Source organism: Aythya ferina, assembly GCF_964211825.1.
Source record: "Aythya ferina genome assembly, chromosome: 2".
NCBI classification, from domain to species: Eukaryota; Metazoa; Chordata; class Aves; order Anseriformes; family Anatidae; genus Aythya; species Aythya ferina.
The window spans coordinates 41,415,776-41,439,016 of NC_140297.1; the positions used below are offsets into that span (position 1 = coordinate 41,415,776).

The window sequence follows — 23,241 nt, forward strand, 5'->3', positions numbered from 1 at the left end:
TCTTCAATTTAAAAACATCACAGGTAACTGATATACCCAGACCGACCTGCTCGCTCTGCTGGATGATTTAATCATTAATTTTATAAATCCATTTTATTTGTCTCCTTATAGGCATGGTGAACAGAAATCCTTCTTGATGAGATAGTTACTCCCCTTGTGGTTTTGACTGAATTATTTAAAATTAAGTTGCTCAGTACAGTAGTGTTCCAACATTGTTTGATATTCAAGTCTGCCACTCTTTTATTTTGAGTTGTACTACTCGTGCCTGTAGTTGCATTCTCAATTGACGTGGTGACTTTCCCAGTTTAAGAATACGAAAAGATCATCGTTTGTTAGGAAAAGGTGCTCTGTGGCTTGAATATCTCAGGTACTGATCTAAGGTGTCACTCATTAATTCTAAATTCATGCTTCCAGTTAAGAGTTTTTTGCTCCTCTGTACTGCATGGACTGTTGAGTATTATTTTGAGGGCATGGGAGGTAAGGGGTTTCTAAATCAAAGCTGGTTTGTTTTCTTCATTTTTGGTATCAATGCTGATGTGAATCTTGTGTTATCATTGATGGGATATTTTTATACTTCATGGAAGAAGGCGCAAAGCTGTTTTTTTTTGTCATTAGTTGTAATATTAACGTAAAAAATATGCCACAGTCTTTCTTTCTGATTCACATGATTTCATTTGATCAAGAAAACTCTATTCTGTCCAGCCCTATAATGACCATGTAATTACACTCAATAGAAAAAAAACAACTTCAAAAATTGCTGGTTACTGTAGTTTCTTCACTAATCGCTTGGAAAAGTGATAACACATGTTTAAGTATTGTCCTCATTGCCAATTAATAGCATCATTAGGTTTTACTGGGAAAAAACTTACGCTAATTTTGGTTCTTACACACCGTGAGCTTAGATATGACAGCATTTTCAAACCTGATCTCTGCTTTTGTGCATCTGAATTCTCATTGTTCAATTTCAGATGTGCAGGCTTTGAGTTCAAAGCATCTAAAATGCAAGAGACACTGGGCAGCACCTCTGTAAATTAACCCCTTAATTCTGGGCATGGCAAATTTTCTTTGTGTGCATAATTTTGTCACCAAATATGAAGTTTTAATTGACTTAAAAATATCAGTGTCAATGGCTCAAATTTGCCACCTAGTTTTTAGCAGAGCAATGGTGGTTTGCATGCTTGGTTGGGCTACTAGAAACCCCTCTTCTGTCTGAGGAAATATGGACTTTAAACTCTAGGGCCAGTGGCTTGGCCACCTGGGTTGTGACCTTAGAGGGAGGAGCAGAGGCACAAAGGGAGTGCTGATGAGTGCCCACACCATCAGGTTCAGCACTGTCCTGCCTGTGGGACTCCTCCTAGAAAACCCTGAAAACACAGGCATCACTTCTCAAAGCACAGGATAGAAAAATGCTGTGTTTTGTCTTGTTTTACATGTCTTACATCAGTTTCTTGTGCTGTTTTATCTGACGGATTGTAGCAGTTGCTTATATAAAACCCACTAAGTGGCTGCTATGTATTTTTAGAATCATTTAAAGTGTTTCCTTCATAAGGGGAAGCAGAATCTTGTTTCTTTCCTGTTTTTTTTTTTTTTTTTTTTTTTTTTTTTAGGTTTATTTTTGCACTGTAAATATGAAACAGAAGATAAGGAAATGTGAATCATTTTGTATACAAGTAAATTTCAGGCAGTTCCATTTGCCTTTTTCTGCATAGTATTCACATCCAATTTGCATTATATGTTGTATCAATTCACTGATTGTTTATACTGATAGACCACCATTCTAGCAATAAGTACAAAAGAGCAGGAAAAAAGGGTTGTGCTTTTAAACTAACTTTAATTTTTAGATTTATTTCTCAGCCTTCATTTCACAGAAATGATTGTTGTTGTGGACTTTTTTTTTTTCTTCCATGAAAAATGCTTTTAATTCATAAACTCATTAAAAAAATGAATAGGTAGTGATAGCTGCCTTTCATTCTGTCTTTCATAAGCCATTTAAAAGTGAATGTAGTGTTTGAATTGCAAACTCAGCTCTTGCCTTCATCCGTGGAACAATCACAGTGGTAGACGCAGAACGATGATAATATTTCATCAAAGTGCTTTAACCCCAGCCTTGTCGGCTCGTCTCCCAGATAACAAGGTAGCACAATCTCTGTGATTAGTTAAGCAATGTTTATAAAACTGAAAGAAGATAAAAGACTTTGGAGAACTGTACATTGTTAAATGGTATAAAAACCATACAAAATGTTCTGTTCCAAACTTTGCTGTATGCATTTGGTAGTTTCAGAAATTTCTGGTTCATCTGCAACACAGGCAGAAAGATCTGGAGTAAATCTGCAAGTTCCTCTTGTCCACAGAAAGAATCAAAATAATGGACATTGGTTACTGCCCACAAACAGATTTGAAATCTGTTTGACCTTGGTCCTAAATATGTGAATGAGGTGTTCATGAATATGACAAGAATGCTGGAAAACCCAGCATTCAGGGATTACTCCTGATTATTGCTGAACTTCTGTAGTAATTAAAACAGAAGACTGAACACTTGAGGTAGTAAACATTTTGCTCCCTTTCTCCTAAGAATTAAGAACAATAAAAACAGAAAATAATTTCTAAAAATTTATGAATCTAAAATGTCATGAAGTTGGCAAGAATCTTAACATGTTTCTCTTTGGGTTGTAAGATCTAGAAATTTTATTTAATATCAACCTATTTCCTTTACCCAGCTCTGTGGTGGGAAGTGTGCCTGTGCATCCCTTATGCTCTTGAGTGGGGAGAATCTGGCAGGGAATAAGAAAGGAAGAAAGGAGGGGATCACCAGAAACAAATTCTCTTAACAGTATTTTCTACTGAAAATATACAGTTGATGTTGTTTGACATTCATTTTTTTCTTTTTTCTTTTTTTTCTTTTTTTTTTTCTTAGAATGAATTTCCCTTAATAATGAGGAAATAGGTTTTTTGTTTGTTTGCTTGTTTGTTTGTTTTTCTCAAAAAATGTGAGTATTTTGATCTAAAAAGTGCTAAGCAAATATGTTTGGCTGAAAATTGTCAATGTTTCTGGCTTTGATAAATATGTTCAGAATGCTCATTTTCAGATTTTTTTTCCGATTCTCCAAATCCTCCAAATGGTGCTTTTTTATTGTAGAAATTTCTACCTGACTAAAAACTCTATCTTTTTCACAGTAAGTCAATTTTAATACTTTGAACCACATTTATTATGAAAATGCATAACTTAGGCTTTCCAAAAAGCTGACTGCTGTCCCAAAGCTTATGTCTGTCCTTGCCTATCCATGGAGAGATGAATAATGTGTTTCAGGTAGGCAGTTCTGTTGTGACCATACCATGATCAAACCTGTGAGACCAGAATCATTGCATGATGTGGGCTTTGTGAAACGGTTTCCTAAATCTAGGATGTGGCTACTGGGCTACTGCTGTGGTATAACTTGTGGTGCCCTCCCTGCACCTCCCTGTTTAATGAACATTTGCCTCAGAGACACTTGTCTTTGTGTCCGCACAGACTCTGCATTGAAGGCAGATACCTTCAATGAGCAGCATCACATGGAGCAAGTCTGCCAGCAGGAAAATCTCTGTATTTGCTGATGCCAAAGCAAGATGTTGTTTAGCCCATGTGATGCTGGATGGGGATATTAAAGAGGAGCAGATTAATGTGTTTCATTTGCAATTGCACTGAAGTATACTTCAAAATACAAATTAAAGGACAAATCCTTAAGGTTACTGAACATACACAGTGCCCAGTGAAGTCAGTGGGAACTGCAGCTGCTTTGGACCCTCTGAGAGCTGACCTGAATAAAGTACAAATGTCAAGCATATCAATTGAAAGTCTTGGGGCCATAACTGCATTACACACAAGTCTAATTGTGTTTATCAGCAGAGTGATGCTACATCTCTTTTGCTGTTGATTTAGGAAATCCAACTTTTCATTGACTCAACAGCAGCTTTGAATGCCCCAAGCACTTAAATAAATCTAATCACAAGAATTCCTTCCTCTTCATCATTTTGCTTGCATTAATCCTCCTGAAAGTACCATCTCATCAGCAGAGACTGAGGCAAGTGTATCTTGCTTCTTGCTGGTAGCAGGGAGCAAATCACACACTGGGGAATGAGACATCCTTTCCATACTGCATCTTTCATGCATATTTTATCTTCTTCACTGTAAGACGCTAACACTGATGAGCCCTGTGGGTCCTAAAGATTCAAACACAATGGCAAAATATGAAGATTAAGCCTAGAGAAAAAATTGGATTTCACTTCCTCCAACCCTGAAAAGAGCTGATTTTTTCCATGAAAGAAAAATTTCCATTAGAGTGTTTTCCAGTAAAAATTGCTTTCTCTGGAAAACTGGGTTTCTGATTAAAAGAGCATTTTCACAGCAGGACTTTATTCTTTCGGGAAAGGAATATGCTTTTTATTAAAATTCTCAAGCACCAGGTTTAAAATGCTGGGTAAAACCTCAGGTTTTAGCTTCTTCTATCTTTAAGTGCAAGATTTACGGTTTTGGCAGGGATTCTCTCCTTTGCTATTTTCCATACAAACTGCATGCCTGAGACCTGGAGGCATCCACAGGCTGTGACTACCCGGAGTAGTCTCAGCTCCCCCCACCTCCCCTGCTATAGCCAGGGGCACAATTTGAGCTCAAACCCAGCACCAAGCCTTGGCCTGAGCTCCATCAGAAACGTATTTATGCTCATTTCTGCCTGCTGCTCCCCTGACTTACAGAGTGCTTCTCCAAAGCTACGCTCTCAGCTTTGCCTCCACTCCTGTTTCTGGCTGTGTGTCCAGGCATTGGAGCCCTGTCTCCTCCTGCTCCTTGTCTGGAGGTGTCAGTGGGACCTGCTGGCATCCTGATACTGCTGAGATCCTACAGGAGGGCATCCTGTTGGTGAGGCACTTGCTGTTCAGGGCTCCCCTTTGGCTCCTAGCTCGTCCCTGCTCTTTGAGCAGCCACAGTCCTGCTGTCCTCCACCGCTGCAGTGGTGGAGATGTGCAGCATGTCACTTGGACACCAGAGAATAACTCTTCTCTTCCATTGGTATAAATCACATGGTTTTAGTATAGGAAGATGCCCAGAGGGGAGAATGAGAGTTTCATGAGCAAGACCCAGTTTCTGCTACTGAGTCTGCTTAGTAATACAAGGTGAATTCAATAGCTGCAACAGTTTTTAATGACCACCCCTTGCTAGGGCTGCAGTGTTTGCAAGCCTGTTTACATCTGTGATTGAGCACACAATACCATGTCTATACCAGTTGTAAATGTAGGTATTGGTGTTCTTTATAATGCCAGTTTTTACATGTTTTTTGTTAAGCCTGCAAAGAATAGCACAGAATTAAAGATGTAAGTTTAAAAGTTGTCCTTCAAGGACTGTATAAAATAATCACTGTTCAGCATTGTTAGATGCCATATTTGCTGCTTTATTATGCTTCTTGCTGTCTTTGTAGTGCTTTGAAATTCTCTTTAATCAATATATCCCTGGATCTTCTGTACATCCATTTACTCCATAAGGGCTCATATATTGGAGTTTTTGATGGTGATTAAATTCAACATCCATTCTGGTGATGTTACTGTGTGCCAGCTGCAGAAAGAGACAAAATTATTGGAATTTTACCTCACACGTTCACTGGAAGATTCACTACCATGGGTAAAAGGGTTGTGCGATGAGAATAAAAATAGGGTTTCTGCAATGGACAGTAAGATGTTGAGATAAAAAGAAGATGAACAGATGAATTAAACCTAATAGGTGAGCTGCAGACTCCTGGCTGCTAAGTAATTAATTTATAATTAATAATTAAAACAGGCTGAAGGACTGATACTACAGGATCACCCTTGTAAATAGTCACTAATTTATTTTCTATTACTTATTTTTCTTGTATGAGTAGGTCAGCGACCTTTTCTGACAGTATCTGGGCAAACTGCAACACTACACAGCCTGTTCTTTAAATTAAAAGAAATGTCTGTTCTAGCAATTTCCTCTGGCAGGAAAGCAAGCGTATCTTCTTGTTCTGTTCTTCTTATTGAAAGGGCACTATCAACCTTAGAATCCCCATTTAAATTTTTAGCCTGGTTTCCTAAGGAAATGAAGCCTATACAATAACACCTACTTTCTCTCTGTCTGTCAGGTACTCCTAAATAACTTTTATAAGTGTTAAAAAAATAATACAAAAACCTGCTTGGCTAAGTGCAGCTGAACTTGAAAGTGGATGGAAAAGTGTCAGCTAGACCTGTGATCTTAAACTTCACCATAAGCAGAATCTAGGTAGGAGAGAGATGTGATTAATACTTGCACTGAGGGAAAGATGCAAAATTGGCTTCTATAAAGACATTTTGCATTTGTGGTCTGGCCATCTAGCCTACAAACATCAGCAGGCCCATCAGCATGCTTGTGGGCTTCCTCTGTGCACCCATCCAGCACAGTAGATGAAACTGGTGTAATTCAGATAGGGAGCTGGAGAGAATGACAAAGGCAAGAAATATTCAGAAATCTCTCTTGATTTAGTTTTCCTGGTCATTGCTGCTGCTCCTGGAATTATTTGTTGCTTTAGGGTATAAAGTCAAGTTCAGGTGGGCATAAACACCTTAACGTGCACCTTCTCTATTCAGTGTGGAGATATGTTCTGTTCACTGATCATTTGAAAATTGAAATGCAAATATATAGTAGGATCAAATGTCATAGTGCATAGATTTCAGATGTAGTTTTTATTACCAAGAATGTCCAAAAGTTGGCTATATCAGAAGAACTTAGGGATATGTTACAAGTTCTCTGAATTGGTGTGGTTAACCGGGCAGGGAAGTAATGCATATTATTGATTTAACCATCACAATGTTATACCACCACCCTTGATAAGATGTGATGAAGAATTGTTGTTTCTGTCCTTTAACAACAACAAAATCACACATACACAGAAACACAAAAATCACCCATCATTCTAATTTTGTGTTTATGAAGGTTTTGTTTCTGGTCAGTAGATCTTGTCATGCTTTGATCTGTTACAATTAGTAGACCCTTGATTTTTTATTTTTATTTTATTTTTGTGTGTGTGCCTGTATGTGTATGTAGGTAATTCTGGGTGGCTAGAACCATCTCTTATCCTTCCCCTTGATGCATTCATTAGGAAAAACTCTCATAGTCATTTCCTTGCTCCTAACACTTGCCATCCCCTTTTCAGTTTCTTATCGTAACGACTAAAATGAGAATACAGAAGTGGACAAACTATTCTGATAGTGATCACTGAAGAGACAAACAGCAATAATATCTCTGCTATACCTATTAAGGGTTCACTGTTTTCTATGTCATGCTAACTACTGTCCACCTAATTGCACTTGAAAATTGTGATGTTGATTATCTGTTATGATTCCCCTTCTCAGCTCTTTCTGTTCAGTGCTGGTACTCTATATGAATATCTCTTAAGAAACCATAATCTTAGGTATCTGACTCTCTGTAGGTGATTTGCTTGTGCCTGCAGTATGTGTTGGTTGAAACTGTTCCATATCAGTGCTCTTTTCTCTGGTAGGTACAATTCTTTTCCATTCAATGTTATCTGTAGTATCATTTTTTCTTTGTTTCTTTCCCTAGGCTATCGATAAACTTATATAAAGTGTCCACAGTAAGGAATAAATCCCTGCAGGGCTTCATGAAAGGATGATTGATTATTTCTCATTTACAATTACATTTACAAGACTGGTTATCCAGTGTTCAATCCACCTGATGTTGCCATGATAACTTTGTGGTGTTCTAGTTCCTAACTGCACTGTCTTGATGTACCAAATCAACTGCTTTGCACAAGTATTGCTGCATTGCAACAATGCTGCTGCCTTCATCAGCCAACCTTGCAATGTCATCAGTGATGTCATCAGTCAGAAGTGATGTGAAGTTATACTAACAACATTTATTATCTAGAACAATACTCCTTAACTATGCTTCTCCCCATTATTGCTTTAATAGTCCAGTCCTATATTAACTTCTGTGGTAGTACTCACATGGTGCTCAAAACATTGAAAATTTGGACAGTGAAATAATGGAAATCCAAGTAAAAGATTAAATTATTATCAATTGTGAATTCATACATAGTGTTTTTCTTTTCTTTCTTTTTTTTCTTTTTTTTTTTTTTTTTTTACATTTAATCTAGTATCTAGCTGCTAGTATTCCCTTTGGACAGTCTCTGGTGTATATATGCTACCTGTGGTAAACAAGAAGTAGAATATCTTTTGATGTGTCCCCAATCCACTCAACCCAGTTGAGTCTCAACCTTTAGCAGTGAAGAGCTAGTGGACAGCAGTGTGTAACAAGTGTATAATGTGCTTATGTTGAGGTAGCTAGTTAAATCCTTACTTCTGAAACTGGGTTTAAGAACAGAAAAACTTTCTACTCTGTTTCTACATTCATAGCTATGTCTCTCCTGTGAAAGCACCTGCAAGAGGGAAAAACAATTCAATCTAATGCTACTAGCCAGCCACTATTTCTTATTTAATAAAGTTCTTTAAAGGAGGGTTTTCAATATGGCTCAGAGACCACAGATAGTTGGAAGAGGTTTCTTTTGTGTTTTGCTGGCTAAAGAATGAACAAATAATTGATGGTGAATTTCATGGTGCAAATCACTGAGTTTATTTCAATAATATAATTGTGATGGGGAAAGGAAAATCATGAATTTCAGTGTGATAGTTACTTTGGAGATTTAGGAACTAAGGCAGGAATGATTCTTTTGCTCTGAGGCAGAGTTTCATGGACAAAGTGATACTTAACTGCCTCTCTTGCCCTTCATAACCTTTCAGTACTCCTTCCCCCATGCATGATTTAAATTGTCCCAATTAAATTCAAACATCATAAATTTTAAGCCAATTTTAGCAAAAAAAAAAAAAAAAAAAAAAAGTCCCTGAAATAGCTGGGACTTGCTGCAGCAGAGGATATAGACACACAATGATATTTAGCTAAAGGGCATTAAAGGACACAGTCTTTTTTTTTTTTTTTTTTTAAAAAAAAAAGTATTTCCCTAAGCAATGAGCCTTTGAGAAGCACTGAATGAGCAAAGGCAAGATTCGAAATGAAATACAACAGAGTACTTCCACATAGACAGCAAAAGATTGCAGATGTTAATAGGCAGCATTTAAAAGAATGTGAGTTATTAATATTATTATAATGCATATTTTCTTACTGTGACAGTTTTCATTGTCATCTTTCCAGTGCATTTATCTATGGTTTCAAGTATCATTAAGATTTTCATGGTAAATTAGCATCTGATTATATTTATTCTGTTCAGTGGAATAGAAGTTTAACAGCTAGTACACACAGCATACATGCTGAAAGAGTTTTGGTTGTATACTTGCTTTTTGTATATGCAATATGAGTAGTCAAAGTCAAGTTAGCTGTGAAGATCTGCAGAGTGCTTTAGTTTTCAATAATAAGGAGCAATGGTTACTCTCCTCTTAATACTGATGCCCTTGTAGTGTTTTGTCAAGTGTGGTTAGAACAATTTTTTTCATAGTCTACTAACAGGCCCTGAAGTGCCACTAGCATAAATAGCATTTCATCTCCTAGCAAAGCAGAATTGAAGAATCCTCTGTAATTTTTTCATGAGGATAGCTGATTTTTTTTGGTACATGTTAGAAAAATCAGCCTACTGTTGGTATTTCCTTGTCCTGATCTTCCTAGAAGATTTAAGATGCATCTTCTTTCTCAGCTGCATGAGATCTGGTAATGCTTTCCCTGAAAACAACCCTAGGAATTAACTACACCTTTGAGACAGCACAACAAGGCTGGAGTCCACTCCCATTGATGCCACTGGAGGTTACACCATACAGGGGGATTGCTACAATTATTTTCTACATTCCCATTGAATGTCCATACATCCTAGTAGTAAGTAACATGTCGATAAGAAGAAAAATATTTTCCTGCAGTTTGCTCGTTAAAGTTCATTTTTAACTCTGGAACACGTAAAGATTTAAGTTGTCTTTTACTTCTGAAAGAGACAGAAGTGCTCTTTATTCCAAAAGCCTTCAACAGCAACAGGATTGGGCAATTTGTTATGTTGGCTGAACCTTTCCCAGGATAATGTCCCTGCTGGGATATACACATTCTGTCCTGTCACTTATTCCATGACAGCTAAAAATCTTCCCAGAGGAATTAGTTCCATTGAACAAAGTACAGAGGCCAAAAAGGGACCAAATGAATCTTTAGAAAATTGATTGAATTAAATGAGCTATGTTTTCAAATGTCATTCATTCTGCTTGTAGATGTAGTCCTGTTTTGCATGTTCAGTATTTGAAAATCCCATCTTCTTCCTGCACTGCACATATGCATACACAAATGCTCTTTGTAAAAAATGCAGGTGTCCAACACACTGAAACTGATAAAAGTATGAAGATAGTTGTATATCAAGTTAATATGCCATTGGAGATTGTATTTATAAGACTGTATATTGGCTTTGATGAAGTACCCTTACACACCTGCAAAAGTGAATTCTTCGTGTAAATTTCATAGAATGGGTTGGGTCGGAAGGGATCTTAAAGATCACCTCATTCCAGCCCCCCCTGCCATGGGCAGGGACACTTCCCACCAGACCAGGTTGCCCAAAGCCCCATCCAGCCTGGCCTTGAACACCTCCAGGGATGGGGCATCCACAGCATCTCTGGGCAGCCTGTGCCAGGGCCTCACCACCCTCATAGTAAAGAATTTTGTCCAAATATCTAATCTAAACCTACCCTGTTCTAGTTTAAAGCCATTGCCCCTTGTCCTATCCCTACATTCCCTGACAGAGAGTCCCTCCCCAGCTTTCCTGCAGGCCCCCTTAAGGCACTGGAAGGCCGCTATAAGGTCTCCCCGGAGCCTTCTCTTCTCCGGGCTGAACAACCCCAACTCCCTCAGCCTGTCTCCATAGGAGAGGTGCTCCAAGCCTTTGATCATCCTTGTGGCTCTCCTCTGGACTTGTTCTAACAGGTCCCTGTCCTTCTTGTGCTGGGGGCCCCAGAGCTGAATACAGTGCTCCAGGTGGGGTCTCAGCAGAGCAGAGCGGAGGGGAGGGGAGAATCACCTCCATCACCCTGCTGGCCACGCTGCTTTTGGTGCAGCCTAGGATAGGCTTGGCTTTCTGGGCTGCAAGCACATGTTGCCAGCTCATGTTGAGCTTCTCATCAACCAACACCCCCACATCCTTCTCACAGCTGGTTTCAATCCAAATTTTGTCATGCTTAGCTCAAATTAGGGAGAAGAGCCACAAAAATGACTTATAGAAAAAAAATGGTATTTTATATTTTTGTAAGGCTTTTGTAAGGTAGAGTAAGTTGAGCAGAACATTTTATTATATTTATTTTACACTGACTGTAGGGACACAGTTTTTGGCCCTTTAGTCTTCAAATTAGATATATAGACTTCATATAGACTTTGGAACTGGTCAGTTTTCCCTAAGTATCAGTTTTAAGTAAAAAGTCAGCCCTTTAATACAGGGAAAATTAGAGTGGCCTATTTAAAATTCAGTGCAACAGTCAGATAGAAGGAATGAGTTGCTTTCAACAAGGTCAGGAGACTCATACATGTTCTGCTCTTCCATCTTGACAGAGCAGATTTATTGCTGCTAAAAGTGGCAGTATCTACGCTTCCTGCCAGTTAGATGCCTCCGTAAGATAATAGATTTGATTGAAACTTTCTTCTTATTTCATGTTGTGTGGGTTTGTTATCACACATTTTCTCAGGGTGATTGGACTGGCAGTCCACCTTGGGAGCACTGAACCTCTGCTCAGGGTACTCTCATATAGGTGAAGACAGCAAATAGAAGACTGGATAAATTCACTGTTTTGAGTTCTTTGTTTTCCTGTTTGTGTAAAGTTAAGAAGTTTTTGTGAAACTTGTTCTTTATATGTGAGCATATGTTGACACAAGCTCTCTCAGAACAACAGCATAAATACTATCTTGTAAAGGAAAGATTGGCCTAAAGAAGTTTTCAGGTGAAAAAGTCAGATATGGAAGAAATGCTGCCTATAAAAATTTTCTGTTGCAGGTTACTTGAGGACAGTATTGTCCACAGATAACATAAGGTGAGAGAAAGAACTATGTCTGGAATAGTAGTCATAAATGGGTTTCAGTGTTTCTCCAATAGTTTTTGGGCCACTAGATTATTTTATATATGTATATTAATACGTAATGGATGTTTTAGAGCTTGGCAGCATCTAAGAGCTTTCTGAAAGCAAGTCATGTTGATGGCTTCATTCATATTGTAACATGGAGAATTTTGTACCATGGAACGGGAATCATTTGACCAGAAGGAAGATGTAGCATTAGTATTTATGTCCAATTCTAGCTTTCAGATTCATCCTAAGGAATGACTGAAATTATCTTTAAAATATCAAATGGTGATCTCATTGGAGAATCAGTGCTGATGAATCACTGGTGTTATCAATATGCATGTTAAAGACGTTTAAGATGATGAATCCAGTAAACTTTTTTTACTCTGTCAGACGGTATCCCTTTCACATCTTTTGCAAATCCGTTTCTGAAAGATTATACATTAGCTGGATACTGAAGATTTGTCTCTGTGCCTATAGATGTTATTGACGTACTCAAAAGATTATTCTATTACATCGAGTTAGTTTTCCTTGTGTTTGAGCTTATTGGAAAGTAGCTTGGCTCTGTCAGATGCAGGAATTACATTTTACACATGTACATTTAAGGCTACTCCTGCCACTATTTCCCACTGGGATGTATGACCTCTGTTGTGAATAAGTATGAAAATATCAACTAACCCACAGCACTGTCTCTTCTAGGAAGGAAAGAGACTTCAGCAATACACTCAGCTTACTCCTTCATTCAGATTGAGTAGGTAAGCCTTCAGCCCTAGCAACAACAAAAAGTTTGAAAAGAACACAGAAAGATGTTGAGGGTGCTCCCAGTAGCTTGGGTGTACCAGGGTAGCAGGCATCATACCGTGAACTAGACAGGCTGCTACTACTGGCCCATTTCCCACTATCTGGTCCCATCCTATCCTCCTACCCCCACCTCAGCCATTGTCCAGTCCTACCTCACTAGCTGTGTGGGAGGAATACAGGCTCCCTGTGAGCCTTTCTGGGATCCTTGAATTTCTCCATTCCTTCCCTGTAAGTAGTTCCAAGTGCTGGTACTTGGCTTTTCTCTTGTTGGCTTTTTGCTCCCACGCCAGTGTGGTATGAAGAGGAACCTCAGGCTATAACTTTTAAGACACTTTGATTGCTCTCTTCTTATCAGACCAACTAGCACAGATCAGCTTGTGTCTCTACTATTAAATGCTCTCTTAGTCTCTCCTGGATAGGATGGCTGCAGTCTCCCCATTGGTAATGTTCTTTGGTCTGAGCTGATTCCTGCTCCATGAACAGCAATTGCTTGGAAAAGCGCTTCTGGGGGCCAAAATCATGCCCAAATCATTCTTCCATACTGGACCATTGAATTATGGAGCACAGAATAATTCCTTGGCACTGTTCAATTGACCATGAAGGATGTAAGTTTGGACATATTACTGTGCCACTTCCAGTTCCTGGCCAGCTCTACACTGCCAAATAGAGCAGTAGCAAGGCGTGTGTTTTTTTCCCTAAGAACTGTGCAACAAGCACTTTGTGCTTTCCACCAGTCTCCTTTCCTGTCTTCTTAGGTTGCCTAAATGACTGTTCAAAGGGGAGTCTGGCCGGCTCATCATTCAAATATGACTCATAACTCAAGTCAGGCAGATTCAACTGAGGTGGACATAAATTACAGAGACTTAAAAAACCCTGTCAGCTGGTGGGGAATTGAAGAGGGTAGAATATGCTAATTTAACCAAAAACCCAGAGACTCTAAAGCTGTAATAGTCAGTAATACTTTTGTATCATTACTGTAAACAGTTTCTCCAGGATGGAGTGTCGTCCTTGATCAAAACTTCACAACAAATTACAGTGGAGATGTGGAGATGGAGCGTTTTGATCAGAAATGCTCACAGCAGTGGAAACTGACATTGAACATATTGTTCTTTCCTTTCAGATGCTGTTTAGAGATAAAAGTTTCCAAATTTTGGTGATTTATAATACCTACTGTTCAAACAACTTGAAACAATGGAATCTTATAGAAATGTGATTTAAAAAAAAAAAAAAAAAAAGTTGTGCCTCTTTCTGCAGTGATCTGCCCTGTGATTTGTGTCTTGGTACTTGCCTGCTACTAGTATTGCTGTAAAGATAGTGAGCTCTACCTTTAGGGGAGAAAAGCCAGATGAAGTACTTATACAAAAGTTTTGTTGTCATCACCTTCATCATCACGAATAGTATAAATGCTCATGTAACTTGCAAAGATACATGAACGCTCAGTAAATGGTCTGAGAATGAAGTGAAGCAAACACCAGCTATGGAAATGGAAGAATTAAAATCCCAGGCCAACCTCCCATTGGAAAAAGGGAAAGAAGAATATATTAATGAGTCTACAAGGTCATATACATCTATTCCATAGTAGTCAGTGATGACTTTGTGCCATTTGTGTATGCAGTTTCCCTGGGACAACTTGGTGTTCTTGCTCAGACCTTTGAGAAAAAATACTTACTTATGAGTATTTTGACAAAAAGAGAGAGATGCAAAGAAAGACTGACATATGCATATTTTTTTTTATTTTTTATTTTATTTTTTATGAACTCTTGCTGTACTACAAACACAAATCAATTTCTAATATAAGCAATGCTCAGGAAAAAGAATTACAGAAACCAAACCTGCTTATAATTGCTGGTGTGCTCACTTATCTCCACTGTGAAGCTAACTTGTAAGGGGTGCACTGCCTTTTCCCCAAGATTCATGTGCACATATGAACTCCTAGCTTAAGTCATGAGGCTCTAATCTTGACCTGGCAGATCTACGTATAGCCAGCAACAAGTTCACATGAACCCAGCTGGTCGGCTACTGGCATAGGACAGTGTGGTAAGTATCTCTTGACTCTGAGTGGGTACATCTCATCTAACGTTCATCATCTGATTGGTAGCTGTCTATCCTAAGTTAATTTTTGAGGTTGTGTGCATAGTCAAATATGTATCAAACACTTTCAGACGATAATTGTTTCTGCATGTCTTAGACTCCTACTTAGTACGAGATGAGTTTCTCTTTAGAAGGGTCTAATGCATGCTCTTGAGTCAGAGGCTAGACAATTTGCTTAGATTAGATACCTAACTTTTATGTGGCTAAATTTGAGATTACTACTGGTGTTTTCCTGCAAGTTTTTTCCTTTCCTAGCCTTCCTGAAAGGACAGATTGTCTCCGAAGAGAGTATCTGTATTGTAGATATCCCACATTAATCATGTTTATTATAGGTGGGAGTGTGAAGTAATACAAGGGGGTGAAATTCCTTGTTCCTGTGGCTATATATCATTGAGAGATTTCATTCATAAAACTTGACCCTTTTCAGTTCATCTACTGCTCCATATGGGAATTCTCACAAGTGTGGTTAAAGTTCCATTTTTTATGCCTATTATAATCTCATCTTATATCATTAGCATCACTGTATTTCTAATATTGGGACTGTAATGCTGTGCTGTATACATTCCCTGGGGTTCAAATACAGTAGATCTCCTTAGAAGTAAAGTATGAGGGGGATATAAATAAACCAGATCAGAGAACAGTGCAAAATCTTGGCTTCAAAGAAAGTTCAAAGAACATAAAAGTGCTCAGGGAATAGCAGGAATGATTAAACCATTAGTGCCACTGAGAAAATGAACCATCTCCTATGTTGGGGCTATGAATCAGCCTTAGCCTCTAGTGAGCCTTAAATGAATAATTACAACCCAAAATTTCAACATCAGTAAAACATCATGGAAGAAGAAGAGTTAACTTGGCTGTCGTTATGTATGCAAAACTTAAGCAACGTGTTACTAAGGCTAAAAAGACCAAGTGGAAAAAAGTTGAGAAATGCAAAATTGAAATTCCAATACTGACAATAATCCAGACACTAATCCTGTTGACTATGCTTGCTATCTCTCTTACTTGAATTTATTTTCCTCTTGTTCTTGAGAATTGTTTAATGTACCTATTGTCTGCCATAAATCACACAGGCTGATCAAAAGGAGAACTGTAAGAGCATCGTTAGCCATGGTCCGCTGTTAGCACTATTCCATTTCCAGGCTTTTGTCTCTAAGAAGTGGAATTTTACCTCACAGAATTTTACATTTTTACAAATTCAGTGTAGGCTGGCAATTGATAAAGACAGAAAGAAAGATAAACGTGGTATTTCAGTGTTACTTGGTGGTTTAGGAAATACATCTAGGACTTAAGAAATTCTATAAAAACACTCACCCTTTAGGGTATGGGCAGGGCTTGCATGAAAGGAAACTCTACCTGATGTCCAGGTGTTTGTGACTGCTCTGTCTCCAGAGCGAGCTTGTCCTTTTTCTGAAACAGAAACTGCAGACCAGGGTCAGAAGATGAACACTGTGTGTGTTGCTCTCTGTCCTCAGCAGTTCCTACAGTACAAGTAGCCTTATAACCTCCAGATTACCACAGAAGCCAGGGATGTTGGCAGGATAAGTTGAATCTCATACAGAGGTTATCCACAACCCCTGTGTTGTGAGGTACTTTCTTCTTTAGTTGAAGAGCATCAGAGAGAAAAAGCTCTTGAGATACTTCAGTCCTGCTTCCCCCCCAACATTTGCAACAAGGTGTTACATATGATGTATGGGATAGATATTGCAAAGAAGCTCTGCCAGCAAAGAGTTAACTGCTGTTGCATCATTTCATGTGCATCAGGCACAGAAATATTGGTAGCAAAAGATCTGGCATAGACACATTAGCGCTGTATTTGTAGAGGATAACTCCTGTATGGGGTATTGTGATATGGTTATATTTAGCATTTATAAGTATGTTTTCTTGGAAACAAAACCGGTTGAAATAGAAGAGGAGAAAACTTAAAGCAAGTGGGGAAAGAACATCTTTTTTTTTTTTTTTTTTTTCTTCTTTCTGGTATTGTTGATTCTTTCCCTGCTTACTGGCAGTTGTTTCGACTTGTAAATATCTGGTAGAAGCAAGCTCTTGAAACTGGGCATTTTTCTTTTTTCTTTTTTTGCTTCCACTTAATGAAGAAAGGTATCCTTTGAACTTTGCAGAATACACCAGGTCTGACCCCCCTTATTTCTCAGTACAATGGTGGATACAGACAAGTTGCCCCTTTGTAGCCCAGTCAATGTTGCAACAGAAAAGGCCAAAAAGAAGGCACGGATAAGCTCCCTCTGCAGCAATCCTGAGCCCTGAAAGTCAGTGAAAGAGCACAGAGAGAGAGACACACACACACACATATATTCGCTCCAGCAATCCCTGGTGCACTGTACATTTATAAGTGCTACCTGGTAGCCTGGAGCTTTGATGTGCCAGACAGCAAAATAACCATGCTCAGCTTGCAAACCTCCAGACAGATAGGAAAATAATTCCTGCAGACAGGGGTGACAGGATATCTGCCGCTAGAAACTAAAGTTGAGATGGTTTCAAATGGCAAATTTCTTTTTACATGACTAAATTCTTATTGCTATCTTATGTCATTTAGAGGGCGTTAGGTGAAAATATTTGCACAATTGGCCCATCAACAAGATGAAAATATTTTCTTTTGTTTATTATTATGTAAAGCAAATTAATGAGTTAATGGAATCAAACCTATTTAAAGACTGTCTCATGCATGGTAGATATTATTGCTCTCCTGACACAGTGATATTTTTTACTAAAATTACCTAAGAAGTGGGATAATTGTTATCCTGCTGGTAGGAACACTGTCTGGGTGTTCTGAATTTTGCTTTTATATTATGAGGTCTAAAGACTTATAAACACTAACCCCAATGCTTCTGTGTTTCTGTCACAGGAATAGAAACAGCATCTCCTTTCCTGGCGGTGAGGACTTGGCCTCCAAAGCCACCTCTTGCTGCAGCATTTTTCTCCTGAGGCTCAGCTTGCACTTCCATGTGGTTCCTAGCCCTAAGAGTCACTAATGAGAGCGAGCAATGCGCAGACCAGCTCTGTCATCTGAGCAAACCCCCTAATGCTTCCACGGACATTTAATTAAGCATGTGAGTTACCCACTTAACTCAAGGACTGAGTTAAAAAAGGGTATAATTGTTTCAAACAATGCAGCCTAAACCAAAAGCACTGGGGAAGGGATGAACTGCTCCATTCATCAGCAGAGGAGGGGTTGGTTTTAAAATTTAATAACGTTAATTTCTGTGCCGAATAATTCCAGCATTGATGGTTTAAGAACAGATGTAATTTGCATAATTCCACAGATCTAAACTGCTTCCTATACCCATAAAAGTTGCAGTTCTCAGTCTCATACTCAGAATTACCTCTCTACCCCTGTCTGACAAATTCTGTAATATGATGTAAAATTTCACAGTACTCCAGAAATGTTAAAAATGTAGGAGCAGTATAAAATAATTGAAATAAATATCAAATTAAATAGCACAGAGGATTCTGTAGTGATTGTATGATTCAATTTTATTTAAATCAATAACATTCTCTACCTAAACGTTTATCTGAAGGGGCCTTTGGATTTTCACCATCAAAAAACCCAAAAGGAAAATTTAGATCACTAAATAACCCAGAGCCTCAGCCATATGGATTTCAGAAGTGCTTTTTTTTTTTTTTTTTTTTTTTTTTTTTTTTTTTTTTCCCCTTAAAAAGGCAATTTTGATCTTCCTTGTTGACATTTTCTGTAGTGATGTTTCTAGATGAAACAAGCATCAAAACATTTGATCTTTCAGCCTAGTAAGAGTACTGGAGGGGTAAGTACTAGAACTACCTTAGTCTGAGCACCCTGGGTCATAGCTGTGATGAACTAAATCCTGAAATATTCACATGAATATCCCACTTGAAGTAGGAACTTTAAGAATGACAGTGTATGCTTTTTTTTCCTGCACCAAAACGAGATCAGCCACACAACTTTTTTTGACAGTTCCCAATGAGGGAGATCACACAACCTCCAAGCAATTCCAGTGTTTTCTTACCCCGATGGCATGTATTTACATGTTTGTTTGTTTTTCCTCTGTGTTGTTAACATGGGGACTAGATTACGCCCATCCTCTGCAGTCTGAAGCTGTTCCCTCTGGACTCTTGGTAATATATGAGCTTCCCGTGAGCTTCCTGGTATGCATTGCCCACAACTGAATATAGATCTCTTGTGTGAATTAACATGTAGCTCAGAATGTATTCTAGTTTATATGTTACAGTGTGGTATCTGATTTTGCACAGTAGCATCGTATCTTTTGCTCTTGGCCCTGCCTTACATCCTAGCACTGCTCCTGGCTTGGGGGGAAGCCCGTCACTGCCCTCTCTCTTCTCTGTTCATATATGTTTCTGTTTCATGATAGCTGCGAAAGAGAAGCAAATACTGGCCTGAATCAGCCTGTTGGTTTGTGCAGGTGGCCAGTCATAGACAACTAGGGAGGCAGGGTTTGCAATCTGAATGAAAGGCAGCATCCAAATGCAGCCCGAGGTCAGGCTGCCTGTTAACATGTGGTCTGCCTGTGACAAGACTTCCTTAGCTTCCCATCTCATCTACTCCTGCTTCTTGCTTCAGTCCATGGTCCTAACTATTACCCTGTCTCAGTTATTGTCACCAGAGAAGCTCCTTGGAGCAGGCAAACCCAGCCATCCCAAGGAAAAGAAGACCGGTCCCAGTAGCTTAAACTACAGTGAGAAGTGCCTGTTGATGACAGGAGCACTTCCGTGTGAATCAGTACTTCTTCTTTCTTCCCCAGGATTCCTGTCATGCTTTTGGTGCTGGTTTTGGTACCATCCCAGAGCCCAGAAGAACCTCAGGACAGGCTGGACCAGTACTACAGAATGGTTTGGAAGAAATATCCTTGAGGAAAGAAGGTTGGTGTTTTCATCTTCTAAGGAATGAGGGAAGACAATCTCAGGGATGTTCATCCAGAGCTCCTGGTACATAACGGTTTGGTAAGAAAGGAATATTTATTTATCACTAGAGTTGAGAAGGGAGAGGTATTACAAGAATGAGCATTTTCCTGTGTATACTGAGAACTCAGTTTACCCCTTGGGAGCCACTATGTCCATGTGTGCTCCCAGAGCAGAAATGAGAGAGAGATGTGAGAAAACGTTTTTTTATTTGTAGTTAGGTTTTGGCCATTTGGTGCAATTTATTTCCTTTTATAGGTTTTACTTCTTTGGGAGGATTCTTATGTTAGCTGATAGAGCTTTGCTAAAACCAGAGAGGATAGGAAGAAAGCTGGTCAAACTATTGGAGTACACACTGACGGTTAGGAAATGTCCACGCAACTCTTGACAGGGTTTTTCAGGCCTGTCTTGTTCACTGCTGTAAAACTGTTTCCCAAATGAATAAGTGGGAACTGATGTGATAAATAGATATTTGTGTGCTGTTATATGGGGAACTAAACCCAGGGAGTGCAGCCAAAGTTATTTTGAAGATGTGTTTTATTCACCTGGTTGAGAGTGTTTGTTTTTGTTTTTTCCACCTTGTTTCAAATGAATTTTTGGATGATAATTTTAAGATATCAATCTTAAAATTCCCCTTTCTGGAAGAATAGGACATAGAAATAAGTGCAAAAAAAAAACCCAAAACCTTTCCTTATGAAAAGATGTATGGGGATGAGTGACTGATTTGTCCTTTTCCAAGTTCTCTTGTTTTTATCTTTTTGTGTACTTGTACCAAACTTGGCCTCAGATGAATGAAAGCAAAACTCATACTTATGAGATGTTATGCAAAAAGGTGGTACAAAGATAATCCTAACCTTGTGACTTGGCAGGAGATGAAGGTCATGTTTTCTCCTCTTCTTACTTGAAATTAAAAGGTAATCAGGTAACTAAAGAAAGAACTGCATTTATGTTCCTCTCCCTGTCCCCCCCCAGTACAGAAGAAGGTAACAGCAGTCAGGGAGGTAAGTTCCAATGCAGCAACATTATTTTGTACATTTATTAGTAACAGAGAAATTACTACATTAATTATCAGCGCAATCCAAATAATCTGCCATCTGGAAAGTGGAAACTTTCCAGTTGTAGGAGTCAGAATCCACTGGTGAAACTTGGACATGTTGTTGCAGCTTGCATGGTGAAAGCTAAGGGTTAGGATTGAGCAACAATCCTATTCTGTTAAACATAGAATATTTTTGTTGCATGTTAACAAAAATTGTCAATATTGTGCATGCACCATTGACCCTGGAGCTGTGTCAGAGAAAAAAGAATTTTTAGCAAGGAAGCTGCAAGAAGGCTGGTGAAGGGATAAGATACAGGGGAACTTTATAATAGAACAAATTAATTGCATTTAGAAACAACAGCACCATCACTTCAGTGAAAAAGGTGTTCATTTTGAGACAAATTTGGGACTATCATGAATGCCTAATTAGGACTCTCAGTGGAATTAAACATATAAACTTGTCATGCAAATCAGTGGAGACTGAGATACCTTCTCAAGAGACACAGCATCAATATCTACCTGTGTTGGGGTTTCTCCTGCATTCTTTGGAAATCCGCTCAAGAATGAGAGTGTTTGAAGACAAATGGGTATGGTGGTGAGATTGGTTGGCAGGCTGCCTTTCCAGGGCCATGGACTGACCCTGCCCATCTCCCACTGACTCTTCCCCAGGGTTGCATTCAGCCCAGCTGCCAGAGGTGTGCAGTGTCCTACCCCACAGCACCCGCAGGCATCCCAGTATTGCTGCCTCATCCGAAGCACCCTCTGGCTGAGTCTCAGATGGGAAACACCAGCCAAGCAATGAACAAATGCTTGTTATCGCCCCTGGTTCAGAGCTGTTTCCCTCCTTTACCCCCATATTGTACTGCTCAGTGCTAGGGGTGTGAGGTTTACAGCCCTGAAGAGGATGTAGCCAAATACTGATCACTGCTGCATAGCAGCTGTTACCTGACTGGCAACAAAAATTGTTTTGTGTTTATGAGGAAAGAAAGGCTTATGACACTGATCTTTTGACCTAACTTTTCAACGCAATGGTTATCACACCCCTTACTCCCATGTAGTGTGTTTGCTGCAAGAATAATTTTATTCAGGACATGTTTTCCACTGAATCATGTATATTCAAGCGCAAGAGAAGGGAGTGAGTCAGGAGTCTGGTTTTAAAAATAATCTGGCAGTTTTCTAAAGCTACACGGATATTGCTTTTCATAGAAAAAGCTGAAAAATATCTGAGGTATTTGCGTTTGGCATGCTGGTCTCAAACATCAGTTGCTCAGAACATTTTATTTGTGGAAAAGCAATGGGGAGGAAAGAGACCCCCCCCAAGACATGTGATAACTGACAGGAAATAAATCAATCCATATGTGTACCGTCGTGGCTTTCTCTTAAAAGAACACATTTTCCTTGTGCTGTAGACAATAGTTTAGTATGTTAAATTATGTGCTGCAATCTGGAAGGTAAATCCTTCCATAAAACTGTCAGTGTAGATCATAAGCCTGCTCACTGTAACAGCACTCTTTTCTGCTTCTGCAATATTCTCCTGGTACAACACGCATTGCACACCGCTCGTGTTTTCTATGAATGATGCTTTGGTAGCGCGTCCCCACATTGCACCGTCCTTGAGAGACTCACTGTCATCGCACCTCTGACAATGTGAAAGGTGGGTGTCACTAAAAGCAGCGTAATGAATTGACGGCAGATGAGCCTTGACGTGAAGATCTTTTATTCCACTTTCCTCTCTGTGAGCACGTGGGTAGCGTGCCTCATGGATAAAATGATCATTTTTGAGACATTGTGAGAGAGATATTTCTGAGGATTAATTTTCCATGGGAAAAATGCAGGACCAAATAAAATCAGTTAAGGGATGAAATATGTCCACTGTATCCCCAGCAAAAGCAGTTTTTTTTCTGCAAACTGCATGGATACACTTGAAAGAACAGAACACTTCTAAGAGAGATCGTGATCAGTATTTTTTCCTGTAAGACTTCACTCTTAAATAGTTATTGTAGATATGAAAGGAAGTGAGTCCTTTGTACCTTAAACTTTAAACTGGGAATGAGACCTAAAGTCAGATTTTCACCTTTGCAATTCTCACTTAAATATCTTAAGTGATGATTCAAGGAAAGTCAAATATTACTTCTAAGAGGAAATAAGCTCCAAACAGCCTTTTGGCTTTGAAGTTTTTCTAAATCTGTAATAATAAAATGTACAGTTTCAGCCTACTGAGCCTATTGACTCACGATGAGAGAGAAATCTTGCCATCAGTTTCAAAATTACAGGCTGTTGGTTTGACACTGCAGACCTCTCCAGATTAACCTATTGAATCACAAAGTGATGGAGAGGTTGAAGAGATG

At 39.0% G+C, this 23,241-nt stretch overlaps 1 protein-coding gene across 4 annotated transcripts in view; it reads left to right on the forward strand.

Annotated features, from left to right (window-relative positions):
* LRRC3B (leucine rich repeat containing 3B) overlaps nucleotides 1–23,241 on the forward strand; it is a 205,014-nt gene that overhangs the window by 19,242 nt on the left and 162,531 nt on the right. Inside the window, exons 2-4 of one of the 4 annotated variants that reach the window (XR_014690619.1) lie at nucleotides 17,810–18,014; nucleotides 19,701–19,818; nucleotides 20,116–20,541. The gene's annotated coding sequence lies outside the window, so the exon portion shown is untranslated. Of the gene's footprint in view, nucleotides 1–17,809; nucleotides 18,015–19,700; nucleotides 19,900–20,115; nucleotides 20,542–23,241 lie in introns of those variants that run through there. The other 3 variants (XR_014690618.1, XM_084512142.1, XM_084512141.1) reach the window with 3 other exon arrangements.